The following is a 13523-nucleotide window of genomic DNA, read 5'->3' on the forward strand; positions in this document are numbered from 1 at the left end:
TACAGACATTCGTTTTCGAGGCGACACTCACACCATCAGCCTCTACGCTGATGATATTTTGCTCTCCCTCTATAACCCGATCCCGGCAATGCGCGCTCTTTTCGTAGAACTGTACTGCTTCGCGCAGACCTCCGGTTTTAAGGTCAACATTGATATATCAATTGCATTGGATATATCCCTCTCCGCTGCCATACTGGCCGATTTGCAAGAGAAACACACTCTCCAGTGGACGACCTCTTCGATCCCGTATCTGGGAATTCAGCTGGCGCCCACTATTCCAGCCACCGCTGCTGTTAACAACGCCAACCTTCGCTCACTCCTCCGCGCGGAATTGGGAAAGTGGAAGCATCACACTTTATCGTGGTTAGGCAGAATAGCTGCCACTAAAATGACCATCCTCCCCCAAATCCTGTATCTCTTCCAGACCCTTCCCCTTCGGCCTCCCTTAGGTTGGATTCAACAGACACAGGCTGACCTTGCGAATTTCATCTGGCTGGGCCGTGAGCCTCGGTTCAAACATGCGATCGCGGTTCTCCCGCCAGAGAGGGGGGGACAGGGGAGGGGGGGGGGGGAGGGGGTTTGGGATTCCGGACTTACAGCTTTATTTCAATTCTACACGGCTCCGCTACCTGGTGGAATGGTACCGCCTCGAATCGGAGAAACACTGGCTGTTTCAGGATCAAGTGCTGGCAGCTATGCCCCTACAAGGCATCCCCTTTCTTCGGAAAACAGATAGACCGCCCAATCTATATGCCTCGTATCACGGGGACGATCATGGAGGTTTGGGACCGCACCAGCACTGCCCACAAACTGACTTCCTTTCCCTTCCCACCGACGCCCCTCTTTAATAATCCTGAATTTCACCCTGGCAATGATCCTAAGGCCTTTGCTGCATGGCGTTCCTCCGACTGTCGTTCCCTCGGTCATCTCTTTGATTTAGATGGGATCCTCTCATTCCCACAACTTAAGACACATTACGGCATCCCTAAATCGGAACGTCTACGGTACCTACAACTTAGGCACTGTGCGCTCCACCCACAAATTAAACCCGGTGCCCACCGCCTACTGACTCCATATGAAAAATGGCTTATCAACCGCACCTCTGATAAAAGGAATATGCTACTTACCAGTATGCATCTGTTCTTGGCATGTAGAGCTGTAGAGTTGTACACTTAGCATAGGTCGCCATCTGGTGTTGGGCCCGGATGTTTGCAGTTTGTTTTTCTTCTTGGACCGTCTTTGGAAGTCACGAGTTTGGTGACTCCTCCTTCGGTCCGTACTGCGCATGGGCTTCGGCTCCATCCTCAGATTGTTTTTCGCCAACAGGGAAATGATGGAGCTTGGTAATTATAGTGAGAAACCCATGTGTGTTGTATCTAAATAAGATGTAACTGGAACGGATACAGGTAGCCGGGGAGGCGGGTGGGCGTGTACAACTCTGCAGCTCTACATGCCAAGAACAGATGCATACTGGTAAGTAGCATATTCCGTTCGAGGCATATGAGCTGCAGATTGTACACTTAGCATAGATTATATAGCAGTACCCAACCTTAGCGGCGACCACCGGTATCCGTTGCAGCTGTTTGAAAAAGTGTCTTTAGTACAGCCTGGCCCACCCTAGCTTGCTGCTTGGAATGCACATCTACACAGTAGTGTTTTGTGAAGGTGTGCGGTGTAGACCATGTGGCTGCCTTGCAGATGTCATCTAAGGGTATATTCCCTAGAAAAGCCATAGAAGCCCCTAACTTTCTTGTAGAGTGGGCTTTAGGGGGAACAGATAATGTTCTTTTTGCCTTCTGATAGCAAATTTGTATGCATTTTACAATCCACCTAGCTATCCCTGATTTTGAAATGGGGTTGCCTTTATGTGGTGGAGAGAAGGAAACGAACAATTGTTTAGTCTTCCTGAAGGGTTGCGTTCTTTGTATGTAGTATAGCAACGCCCTTTTTACATCAAGTGTGTGTAAGGCCCTTTCTGCAACGGATTGGGGTTGCGAAAAGAATACAGGTAATTCCACTGATTGATTGAGGTGGAAGGGGGTAATGACTTTGGGCAGGAACTTCGGATTTGTGCGAAGTATGACCTTGCTGTGATGCATTTGTATGTAGGGTTCCTGTATGGTGAACGCTTGTATTTCACCGACCCTTCTAAGGGAAGTGATAGCTACAAGGAAAGCTGTTTTCCAGGTGAGAAACTGTAGCTCACATTTGTGCATTGGTTCGAAGGGTGGACCCATTAGTCGTGTAAGAACCAAATTTAGATTCCATACAGGGGAAGGTGGTGCCCTGGGAGGAATTACTCGTTTAAGGCCTTCCATGAAGGCTTTAATAGCGGGCACTCTGAAGAGTGATAAATGCTGCCTGTTTTGTAGATAGGCAGCGATCGCTGCTAGGTGTAGGCGTATGGATGAATATGCCAGGTTACACCTGTGAAGATGGAGCAGATAGCATATGATGTGCTGTATGGATGCATCTAAAGGGTTGATTGTATTGTTACGGCAGTACATTACAAATCTTTTCCACTTTGCGGCATAGCATGCTCTAGTGGTAGGACGTCTGGCTTCCATGATGATGTTCATGCAATCAGGGGGAAGGTTAAGGTATCCGAATTCTAAGATTTCAGGAGCCAGATCGCCAGGTTGAGCTGAGCTGGGTCCGGGTGCCTGATTTCTCCATGGTTCTGGGTTAGGAGGCATGGGGAAAGGTGCAGTTTTTGATGTGGTACCACTGATAGTTGTAGTAGCGTGGTGTACCACGGCTGCCTGGCCCATGTCGGAGCTACCAGAATGAGTGTGAGGGAGTGCTGTTGTAGTTTCCTGACCACTAATGGAATTAGTGGGAGAGGTGGAAAGGCGTATGCAAATCTGCCTGACCAGTTCATCCATATCGCATTGCCCTTGGACAATGGGTGTGGGTATCTGGCGGCGAAGCTTGGGCATTTTTTGTTTTCGTGGGTGGCGAAGAGGTCTATCTGAGGATGCCCCCACTGTTGGAAGAATGGGTGAAGAACTTGTGGATGCAGTTCCCATTCGTGTAGTTGTTGCGTCTGTCTGCTGAGCAGATCTGCTATGGTGTTTTGTACGCCTGGAACATGCTGTGCCAGGAGAAAGATGTTTTGGGGAATTGCCCATCTCCATATGCTCTGGGCTAAGCGGGAGAGCTGGGGAGAGTGTGTCCCCCCCTGTTTTTGTATATAATACATCGCAGTCATGTTGTCTGTGCTAATGAGGACTGCTTTGCCTGAAATCTGTTTTTGGAAAGATTTCAGGGCTAGAAAGATCGCCAAAAGCTCCAGATGGTTGATGTGGAGCGTTTTTTGCTGTGGCGTCCATAGACCTTGCATCGTGAGGTGTAAGAGGTGCGCTCCCCAGCCGGAGAGCGATGCGTCCGCTGTTAGAGTCACTTGAGGAACCGGGTCCAGGAACGGCCGTCCCTTGGAAAGGTTTGTGGTATTCCACCACTGCAGAGAGTGATGTGTGCGGCCGTCCACCAACACCAGATCCGTCAGCTGACCCTGGGCCTGGTTCCACTGTTGTGCTAGGCACTCCTGAAGTGGACGCATGTGGAGTCTTGCATGGGGCACTATGAAGATGCAAGACGCCATCATTCCTATGAGCTTCATAAACACTCTTGCTGGAAGAGAGTGCTGAGGAAGGAATGTTGTGCGTAAGGCTTGAATGCTTGTGATTCTGGCTGAGTTTGGATAGGCAATACCTTTGGAGGTGTCTATAGTGGCCCCGAGATATTGCTTTGTGTGAGATGGTATGAGGTGGGACTTTTGGTAGTTCACCGTGAAGCCTAGCTGATGAAGCAGTTGGATGGTGCTGTTTGTATGTTGCACGCATCGGTGGTAGGACGCGGCTTTTATCAGCCAGTCGTCTAAGTAAGGGAAGACGTGAATGTGTTGACGTCTGAGGTGTGCTGCTACTACTGCTAGGCATTTGGTAAACACCCGTGGTGCAGTGGTGACCCCGAAGGGGAGAACCTTGAATTGGTAATGTTGCCCGTCCACCACGAACCTGAGGTATTTCCTGTGAGAGGGGTGTATTGGAATGTGAAAGTAGGCGTCTTTCAGATCCAGGGTTGTGAGAAAGTCTCCCTGACAGAGGAGTGGGAGGACTTGTAGGGTGACCATGTGAAAATGGTCTGAATGTATGTAGGCATTTAGAGGCCGGAGGTCCAGAATGGGTCTGAGGGTCTCGTCTTTCTTTGGTATTAAGAAATATAGGGAGTAGACCCCTAGATTTCGTTGATTGACGGGTACCTGCTCTATAGCGTGTTTTTGGAGGAGTGAGAGAACCTCTTGTTTGAGCAGTGTGGAATGTTCTTGAGACATTGGACGGTGCCTTGGTGGGATATTGGGTGGGGTAGATGTTAGCTCGAGACAGTACCCTGACCGAATGATTTGGGTCACCCATTTGTCCGATGTTATGGACTCCCATACGTGGATAAAATCTTGTAGTCTGCCCCCGACCGGAGTGGAATGGTCTGGGGGGAGCGGAGGGGAGTCATTGTGCGGGTGGGGTGGCAGAACGGGTGTTGTTGGTTTTGCCCCTGCCCTTATTGTTGTTGCCTCTGTAACCACCCCTTTGGTTGCCCTTTGAAAAGGTATTTTGAGGAGGGGATTTGTAAGAGGTAGAGGCATTATCGGTGGAGGAGCCTCTGCCTGTGCCACGAAAGGACGAGCGTCGAAAGGAACGCTTAGAGGCTTGTGTTTGGAGTGCCCCCATAGACTTTGCTGTGTCTGTGTCTTTTTTCATTTTTTCCAGCGCTTCGTCTACTTTTGGCCCAAAGAGTGTTTGCTGGTCAAAGGTGTGGTTGAGTATGGATGCCTGGACTTCAGGTTTGAACCCTGAGATCCTGAGCCAGGCATGGCGACGAAGCAGGACACTGGTATTGATGGCTCTAGAGGCAGTGTCGGCTGCATCGAGGGCACACTTAATGGAGGTGTTTGTAATTAGTTTACCCTCCTGTATCAGGTCATGAGCTTGGCGCTTGTATTTTTCTGGAAGGTGCTGCATAAGAGCCTCTAGTTCGTCATCGTGTGCTCTATCATATCGCGCAAGCAGTGCTTGGGTGTTTGCAATACGCCACATGTTTGCAGCTTGGTAGGCGGTGCGTTTACCAGACGCATCCAGAAGTTTAGATTCCTTGTCTGGCGGTGGGGCATCTCCTGAGGATTGGGAGTTAGCCCGCTTTCTAGCTGTGGAGACAACTAGGGAATCTAGGGGAGCAGGGCCCTTGATGTATGCAGGGTCTGTGGGTGCCGCCTTGTACTTCTTCTCTATTCTAGGGTTCAGTACTCTGGCTCTGACAGGGTCTTTGAACACCTCTGTAGCGTGCTTGGTGACACCCTTAAGCATGGGTAAAATGGAAGTGGATTTGTCTTGTATATCAAATGTATCCAGTAGGAAGTCTTCTTCCACTGGTTCGCTGTGCATGTCCACCCCATGGTAGTGTGCTGCTCTCTGCACTAAATGATGAAACCCTAAAGAGTCCTCTGGAGGAGACGGCCTTGATGGGTATAGGTCGTCTTGAGGTACATTGGGTATATCAGGATTATTGTAATACTCCCATGGATCTGGGGTCCCTGGTGGAGTGGGATCCATTGGGGCGTCCGCCGGGTAATTGTCCGGGTCCCCGTCATTCGGATCTGGGGATGGGGCCGGATCGTAGTGAGGTAAAGGTGGCGGAGACCTGTGAGGTGGAAGGGGTGGAGGAGGTGGAGGAGGAAGGGGGGGTGGCAGTGGGGAGGGCACTCTGAGGGGAGAAGTAGCAGAGTCCTTCCTTTTGGGTGGAGGAGGAGGAGCCGGAGCCTCAAGGCGTCATTTCTTGGTAATTACAGTCAAAAGGCCAGTCTTTGGATCTCTGGACAAAGTCTTTTGTAAAGGGTCTGGTGTAAACAGAGCCAATGGCGCAGAGTCGTCTGTCGGCACCGGGGATTTCGGAACCGGGGGTTTCGATGGTCTGTGTACGCCATGCTTTTTTGAGGTCTCCGTGTGTTTCGGCGTCGAATGATGTTTCGGCGCCGGAGCATCGGTGCCGACAGATTTGTGTTTGTGTTTGGTCGGCACCGAGTGTCCAGGCTTCGGCACCGGTGGTTTCGGAGTCGAGCTGGATTTTGCAGGCTTCGGTGCCGGATGGTGTTTCTCGGCACCGGGCGTCGGCTGGCTCGATCCCGAGCTGCCGTGAGACTTTGGGGGCTTCGACACCGGGCCCGAAGGTGGGGTGATCGAGGCTTTGGTTTTGGTTTTGCCCAGGCCGGCAGGCGAGGGAGTAACCTGAGTCTCTTTGGTTTTCGGCGCGGGGTTGGGAGGGGGCATAGTACTCACGGCCCGCTGTCCTGGTGTGACGTCCTCCACGTCGGAGTCGTCGGCCTCGGAAGCGCTGACGATGTCCTCCTCCTGTTCGGTGTGTGTTTGCCCCGAAGCTTCGGCGTCGTCTCCGAAGATGTCCGGTGGAGCTGCAGAGGATGAGTGCGCCATGGTGCGTCGAGCTCTTCGATCTCGGATGGTCTTCTTCGATCGAAAAGACTTGCAGGCGGGGCAGTCTCTAGCCTCGTGTTCCGGGGAGAGGCAAAGGTTACACACCTGATGGAGGTCGGTGTGGGGAAATTTAGACCCACATTTTGGGCACTTTTTGAACGGAGTCCTTTCCATCGGCCGGGACCGGAGTCGCGGAGGGCCCGAAGGCCGGTGTCGATGTACGGGATGGAGAAAGTGCCGCTTCGAGAGATGAAGATTATGAAGGAAATTCGAAGAATCGAGGATTTTCCGTCGAGGCTGGAACCGTAGAAGTTCGAAGCCGGAGCACGAAGTATCACATCCGAGCCCGATGGCGGAAAAAAACAATCTGAGGATGGAGCCGAAGCCCATGCGCAGTACGGACCGAAGGAGGAGTCACCAAACTCGTGACTTCCAAAGACGGTCCAAGAAGAAAAACAAACTGCAAACATCCGGGCCCAACACCAGATGGCGACCTATGCTAAGTGTACAATCTGCAGCTCATATGCCTCGAACAGCTTATTTCTGACCTATATAAACAGCTGCTACTGGCCACTACTCACATTTATAACGCAGGTCGATTCCGCTGGGAGCGGGAATTGGGACGCACCCTTAGCCATAATGAATGGGAAGGTATCTACCACAGAGCACGGCACTCGGCATACCACATAGGCCTCACAGAGACATTGACTAAAGTAGCTACCTACTGGTATTACCCGCCAGAACGCCTAAACCAATTTGACACATGACAAACTGCCCTGTGTTGGAGGGGTTGCGGGGAGGTGGGCACACTCCCACACCCTTTATGGAGCTGCGATCGCATCCAGCCTTACTGGTCTCACATATTAGATGAGGTGGACACCCACTTTGACACACAAATCCCGCGATTCCCTGCGTATATCCTCTTGGCCTTACCCAACCCTATCACATATCCCCTAAAATCTAGGAGGGGTCGGTTGATAGCTATCACACTGGGGGCAGCCACTCAGAATATTCACGCGCACTGGCATTCCACTCATCCACCAACACACTCCGGATGGCTGCAGAGGCTTTGGCAGGTACTGGGCATGGAAAAGCTCTCCCTCACTCTTGCGTGCAGAGGGTCTGAATTTTCGGAATTGTGGCGACCTTTCTTGACACTACTCACGGCCGAATTTAGAGAATTGACATGCCCTCGTTATCTCAGACTTCTCCGCCTTGCTGACACACAAATCCTGCAAGCAAGGCCCTCACGCACCCTCAGGCGGGCGCGCAGATTCTCGGGGCATTTTTCTTCCTTACCCCTTTTTTTCCTTTCACCTGTTCGTGGACGAGGGGAAGGGAGGGTTCGGGGGGAGGGGAGGTAGAGTGGGGTTTTTAGGATTAATCTGTGTTCCCTATCCCCACCCTTTGTTTCTCTTTGTAGACCCGCTCCACGCATCTTACTTTTGTAATGTTCTAACTTGCGACACTTGATGTCCTTATTGCACTGTCTACAGGGAGCTGGGGGTCACTTTGTTGGTTCTTCAAAACTAATAAAAGATTTAAACCATAAAGATAAATCCCACCCCTCCGCCTCGCCCACCCAGCCTGGGTTTATGACAGATTTTATAACCTGGAGGGCAGACTAAACCTAACTCGACTTCTCTGTCTGCCCGCGTCCAGGTTTCTGTGAGAAATAAAACATCCAGGTTATGATCTTCTAGTAGTAGATAAATCTCCAGGTAATGTTTAGCAAGGGATCTTATATTAATCAATCCACAGTTAAGCTTATCTAACATGGCTTTATTAGGAGTATCCTTACCACAAGTATCTCTACCCTTATCCAAGGCCTTATCCTTCAGAGTGTCAAGCATAATGAGCTCAGCTCTGGAGTATACCAAACGGGAAGCAGCAGAAGCAGCATAACTGGTGATGGGCGCGTCCGGGTGCAGACAGGCTTGCCTTTGCGTGCTTCGCGCTTGCATCTCGTCCCCTTAAGTAGGGAGAGTGCGATGAACAACTAGAGCGCTACCCAAGATGGCGGTACTTCCGGTGACTCGCTCTTACAGACGAGTACACCAGCACACCCTGGAAGCGCTAAACTGACTGTAATACATACTAAAGAGACTACGTGCAGCAGAGAACTAAAGTGAGTAAAGTGCAACAAACAGGTTAAAAAGATTTCATTAAGATTTTTAAAAAGGTGGTACTGATGCCCGAAGAACAATTTGAAACAGCAAGTTTTTTAAAAAGTAACAAACAATTAGAACAGCTCAGCTAAGCAACTGTTAGAAGGCGCAGCGAGTAATCTTGTTATACTTGCCCACACCATTCAGCAAATCTCGGCCACTTAACACACTACTCCACTTAAAAGAACTAATTATGTTCCACAGACAGTCATTTAGAACACTTCTTTGTGTTGCAAAGTGTGATCCGGTCACTTCTACAACATCATTCACATCCAAAATACTCACTCGACACCACTCATCTCAACCATTTGCACCACTCTCAATAGCATCCCACACCACACATTTACAATTACCATAGTCCCTCACAGCACCACATAAACTGCTCCTCCTCAGCAATGCACAGCTTTAAACTAGGCAGTCAGCAAGATCACTCACTAGGAATCGTTTTATGACCGGTCTTGTGAAGAAGCTTTTGCATGTTCTTTCTCTGGTGTATGCTACGATGGCAGCAAGGCGCACCTTTATGCTTGAGTAGTTGATGTGACTGTCTAGGAGATGAGTCAGGCATATGATAACTGTTTCTTGTGTGTTGATTGAGTTCATTTGATTGTTAGCTGTGCACCAGGTGGTGTATCGCTTATATTTTGCGGCATAGCATTTTCTTGTCGTTTGTTTCTTTGCCTCTTTTAGAATTTCCATAGTTCGTTGAGGCAGGCTGAGGTGGCTAAAACTATGTATTCGGGTGCCAAGCCGCTAGATGTAGCGTAATTGGTTCTGGATGAAAGATTTAGCCCTGTTGCATTGTCAATAGGTCTTTGTCCGTTTTGATTTTGATAATCTGTTCCCTGGACAGTTCTAGCAGACTTGAGTACCATGAGAATTGGTATTGGTGGAAAAGTGTATGCAAATGTCCTTGACCAGTTGAGCGACAGGGGATTCCCTTTTGACAGGTGGTGAGGAAACCTCGAGGCAAAGCACTGGCATTTCTAGTTCTGTATTGCTGCAAAAAGGTCTACCACTGGTGTTCCCCAGAGATTGAAGATGTATTGTACTGTTTTGTGTTTTAATTCCCATTCGTGGAAGCAGTTGTTTTGTCTGCTCAGATGATCTGCTGTAGATTTGTATATTCCCGGTAGATTAATTGTTTGCAGATTGATTGCTCGAGATACTGCCCATTGCCAGATTTCCTGTGCTAGTTTGCTCAGTGGGAATGATTTTGTACCTCCTTGTTTGTTGAGGTAGAACATTGTTGTGCTGTTGTCTGTTTGAATCAAGACAGTTCTTCCTTGAATGTGTTTCTGAACACTTTCAGTGCTAGGAAAACAGTTTTCCTTTCCAAGAAGTTTATGGTTTAATGGAATCCTGTTCGTTCCACTGACCATGTACTTTCAGTTGTTTGCAGTGCGCTCCCCATTGGTTGAGGGATGCGTCTGTAGTGATTGTCACAGAAGGAGTTGGGCTCCTGAAAGGCCTTGTGTTATGTTGTTGGATACCCACCATTGTATCTCTGCTTGCAGCTTGTGTGCAACAACCACTAGATCCTCCCAACTCCCTGTGGCTTGAGACCAGTTCTTAGCTAGCAATTCCTGGAATATGTAGTCGAGCATGAGGTATGAGTGGGACAAAAGCAGGTCCTCAATACCTCATGTTGAACTAAAACTATTTTTTTTGTACTGTTGCTCCCATAACTATCAGGGGCCTGTGGTCCTGGATGGCAATGCTGCTAAAGACCACGTGGTATTTGTGAGAAAGTACCCTCTTTCTGCATGGTTGCCCCCAGTTTTTGCTGAATTGCTGAAGTGCTTTGACGGAGTGTTCCCTGGGCTCCTGCTAATCAGGTACCCAGGGCATCTGTTCTTTCCCTAAAACTGCATTGAAGCCTAAACCCAACTGGCATCTCTGGCCACAGGACAGCCCCTGGTTAATGGTACCACTGGTACCCAGGGCACTGTGACCAGAGAAGGCCTCTAAGGGCTGCAGCACTTATTGTGCCACCCTTAGAGGTCCTGTACCCTTACCCACTGCCTTTGCAGGCTGCGTGTTGTGGTGCAGAACAAAGTGAAGAGTCGACATAGCACACCCAGCCAAGGCTCCCAGGCGCCAGAGGCGCGAGGGGAGCCTCCCCGGGCCCATGGGACCCCGTCCGGGCACCCTGCCATGCGGCAGGACCGAGGACTGGAGAGTATTGCCCGGATGGGGAGGCCGCCCTCCCCGGGGCGCCTGGATGCCCCTGAACCCAACCGAGCAGGGGGAGGGTCCCCGGGCACAAAGGAACCCCGTCCAGGGCCTTTGGCAGAGCGGCAGGCCGGGGGAAAGGGCCCAGGGCTTGAGTACCCGACCCAGGGCCCGGCAGGCCCCTGGACCCAGTAGGAGCTCCCGTACCCAGAGGCGCAGGGGGCAGCCTCCCCAGGCCCGCGGGACACTGTCCCGGGCACCTTGCCACGTGGCAGGACCGAGGACGGACCCCGGGCTGGAGGGCTGTCATGGCCCGTCCGGCTGCCGGCTGAGGACCGCTAGGCCAGGAGGGGTTCCGGAGTACCCCGCTCCTAGTAATCCGGAGGAAGGCCACCCCCCTTTCTGGGAACCCGTGCGCACCGCGAGACTCAGGGGACCCTAGGTGCGGATGCGCCCGACCTCCTGGAGCCCTGGCTCGGATCGGGGAGGCAAATGAGTCCTCATCGGGCCTTCCAGGACAGCCCGGCCATCTGGTCGCCCCATTGGAAAGCATTGCGTGCGATCAGATGGCCGAGGGGATAGATGTGACCAGATGGCCGGGACCGAAAGGACGCCCATCTGCACGCCCAGAGCCTTCGCAGCAGGGGCTCCGCCTGCCTTTGGAGGGATCGGTGGTTCCAGCTTCCCTGGGGCTTGGAGACCCCGGCTGGGCCTCAGGCACGGGGAGGGAGGCCCGCAGGAGCTCTCGGGCCCTGACGAGGACTGCCCGGGTACCGGCGGAGCCCGTCCTGGGCACTTTGCCACCCGGCGGGCCAGATGAGGGAGCCCCGGACGCCTGGGTGGTGTTGCCCAGGCCCAGCCCATCTGGTTCCCGGCTGAGAACCGCCAGCCCGGGAAGGGTGTTCCGGCATACCCTGCCCCTAGTAATCCGGAGGAAGGCTACACCTCTTTCTGGGTGCCCGTGCGCACCGCGAGACTCAGGGGACCCTGAACGCGGACGAGCCCAACCTCCCGGAGCCCTGGCTGGGACCGGGGAGGCGAATGAGCCCCCATCGGGACTTCCAGGCTGGCCAGGCCATCTGGTCACCCAACGGAACGAATATGCTACTTACCAGTATGCATCTGTTCTTGGCATGTAGGGCTGCTGACATTCATATCTGTGCATAGATCGCCGCCTAGTGTTGGGTCCAGATGATTGCACATCGTTGTCCTGGAAGAGTCTTCGAAGTATCACGAGATAGGTGGCTCCTCCCCTGGACTACAGTGCGCATGGGCATCCTTTCCATCCTCAGATTGTTTTTCGCCATTGTGGCAGTGATGGAGTAGATACAGTAAGTGATGACCATGCTATACAGTAATTCTGAGTGCTGCAGCTGCTACAGGCGCCGGGGAGGAGGGTGGGCGATATGAATGTCAGCAGCCCTACATGCCAAGAACAGATGCATACTGGTAAGTAGCATATTCGGTTCGAGGCATGTGGGCTGCTGAATTCATATCTGTGCATAGAATATATAGCAGTCCCTCGATTAGCGGCGGCTGCCCGTGCCAGCTGCAGCAGTCTGAAAAAGAGTCTTGAGAACAGCCTGTCCTACAGCTGCCTGCTGTTTTGAGTGTACATCTACACAGTAGTGTTTGGTAAATGTATGTATAGTGGACCATGTGGCTGCTCTACATATTGCTTCTAATGGAATGTTTCCCAGGAAAGCCATGGACGCCCCTAACTTTCGTGTTGAGTGGGCTCTCGGAGGAATAGTTAACGTGCGTTTAGCTTTTTCATAACAAATTTGAATACATTTAACTATCCATCTGGCTATCCCTGCTTTGGAAATGGCGTTGCCCTTATGTTGTGGAGAAAAGGCAACGAATAGTTGTTTTGTTTTCCTAAAATCCTTGGTCCTGTCTATATAGTACATGAGGGCTCTCTTCACGTCTAGTGTATGGAGCATTCTCTCTGCGACAGTTTCCGGATTTTGAAAGAAAACCGGCAGTTCAATAGTTTGATTCATGTGGAACTGTGATATTACTCTAGGCATGAAGGTGGGGTTGGTACGTAGTACAACTCTGTTCGCATGAACCTGTATGAATGGCTCTTAAATGGTTAGTGCCTGGAGTTCACTAACTCGTCTCAGCGAAGTGATTGTCACCAGGAAGGCTACTTTCCAGGTGAGGAATTGAATCTCACATGAACGTAGAGGTTCAAAAGGTGGACCCATCAATCTGGTGAGGACCACATTTAGGTTCCACACCGGCGCCGGTGGGTGCCGTGGAGGAATTACTCGTTTGAGTCCCTCCATGAAGGCTTTGATGGCAGGCACTCTGAATAATGAGAGGTGTTGCCTGTTTTGAAGATAGGCTGCTATTGCGGTGAGATGTATGCGTATGGAACTTTATGCATTGGTATAAGTGTAGCAGGTAACAGATGATATTTTGAGTAGATGCATCTAGCGGGTTGATGTCATTGTGTTGACAGTAGATGACGAACCTTTTCCATTTCGCCGCATAGCAAGCTCTGGTGGTGGGTCTTCTGGCCTCTTTGATGATGTTCATACATTCTGGAGGCAGGTTTAAGTATCCAAACTCTAAGACTTCAGGAGCCAGATCGCCAGGTGCAGCTGTTGCGGATCTGGGTGCTGAATTGCGCCATGGTTGTGCGTTAATAGTTTGGGCGTTAGTCGCAGCGTTTGATGTGGCACCA

The 13523-nt window shown here is 51.2% G+C and overlaps 1 protein-coding gene across 3 annotated transcripts in view; it reads right to left on the bottom strand.

Annotated features, from left to right (window-relative positions):
- Positions 1-13523, bottom strand: part of LOC146813789 (cap-specific mRNA (nucleoside-2'-O-)-methyltransferase 1-like) — a 944292-nt gene that overhangs the window by 253492 nt on the left and 677277 nt on the right. The window lies entirely within an intron of this gene.

This window comes from Triturus cristatus, chromosome 6, assembly GCF_964204655.1.
Source record: "Triturus cristatus chromosome 6, aTriCri1.1, whole genome shotgun sequence".
NCBI classification, from domain to species: domain Eukaryota; kingdom Metazoa; phylum Chordata; class Amphibia; order Caudata; family Salamandridae; genus Triturus; species Triturus cristatus.